The following is a 1,569-nucleotide window of genomic DNA, read 5'->3' as shown; positions in this document are numbered from 1 at the left end:
TTTTGGGTAGAGCTAACGGTTCCCAAACTTTCTTCCAGAATTCTGGCGATTTACTGCAAATCCTGTTTGGTTGGAGGGCATTATAAGCTGCAGCTGTCGTGTAGATTCCAGATCGCCCCCATCCCCAGCTATCCTTCATCTTTCTGTTCACTGGGGCCGCGTCCTCTAACAGTTCTTCAAGGGCGCACTTCTGCTGTTTTAGCCTTCCTGGAACTCCAAAGAAGTCCCAGCCTTGCCAATCGTCATGGCAATCCCAATTTGACAAATCATAAAGACTATTAATCCCTGCGCGTTCCAGCCAGTTTTTTCGCTCTGCAATTTCATCGATTTCCGCGAGGGGGTCACGGTCCATTATTCTATCGTGCCACAAATTTATATGTTTGCCGTTCCCTGGGATCCTGTACGCCTTGCGTATGAAGAAATTCAGAGTTTTACTACATAATTTCCAGACCTGGGAGCTGTTATTTGTTTGGGTTGTCTGAATACTTCTGAGCGGCACCTTTTCGACGTATTTTTATTTCAGCATGTCGTAGACAGGGTGCTTGGGTTCTTTGAAAAGTTTCCATATAATTTTGCCTCCCAACGCTAGGTTGGCTAATGCTGGATCACGAATTTGAAGACCTCCTTCAGAGATTGGGCACTTGACCACGTCCCATTTCACTAAATGGAATTATTTTGATTTCCTTTCCCCCCCTACCAGAGGAAGTCCCGGATGATTTTGGAGATTTGGTCCGTCACACTTTTTGGGGCGAGAAGGAAGGCTGCTTGATAGATTGGGAGCACCGATAAGACAATCTTGATCAGGATGACTTTGCCTGCTTTTGTGAGCCAATGTCCTCCCTAGCCTATAATTTTTGTTTTGAATTTACTGATGATTTCAGACCACAACGACCTCTTATTGAAGCCATTTGTGATGGGGAGGCCAAGGTATTTAATCTTTTCCCATTGAGCATATCCTTTAAAGCCAATCAGGTTGGAAATACTTGTGAGCTCTTGCTGCCCAATGTTCCAGCCATATACTTCGCTTTTTTTTTCATTGATAGAGGCTCTCGAGACCCTGCAATAGCAATTGAGAACAGAGTCAAAGGCTTTGGCTATTCTAGCTGAGGCACCTCCCAGGAGAAGAGAGTCGTTCGCAAAGAGGGCGTGGTTCTGAGCTGGAGAAAAAGAGGAGGGTTTGAGGCCAGGGAGGGAGCCTGAGACTTTTTCAGCTGATAGCTTTCTACTGAGGGAGTCCGCCATTAGGATGTACAGAAAGGGAGAGAGCGGGCATCCTTGCCTGAGACCTCTCTGAGCTTGGAAAAAAGAGGTAGGACGACCGTTTACTAGAGGGGAAATCCAAGGGTTTTGAGTGCAGGCAGTGATGAGATTGACAAAATGGGGGGAGAAGCCAAAGGAAAGGAGGACTTTGTAAAGGAAGGAGCGGTTGACTCGGTCAAAGGCATTGGCCATATCAAGTTTTATCAGCATACCTTTTTCTTTTCACTGATTGCTTGAGTGAATTATCTCCTGCACATGGATGACATTATCCAAGATGTGCCTGCCTTCTACGAAGCCACCTTGATTGCT

Source organism: Pinus tabuliformis, chromosome 7 (assembly GCF_031772625.1).
Source record: "Pinus tabuliformis cultivar Carrire ecotype Pingquan chromosome 7, CPIR1, whole genome shotgun sequence".
NCBI lineage: Eukaryota > Viridiplantae > Streptophyta > Pinopsida > Pinales > Pinaceae > Pinus > Pinus tabuliformis.
This window is presented reverse-complemented; position numbering follows the sequence as displayed.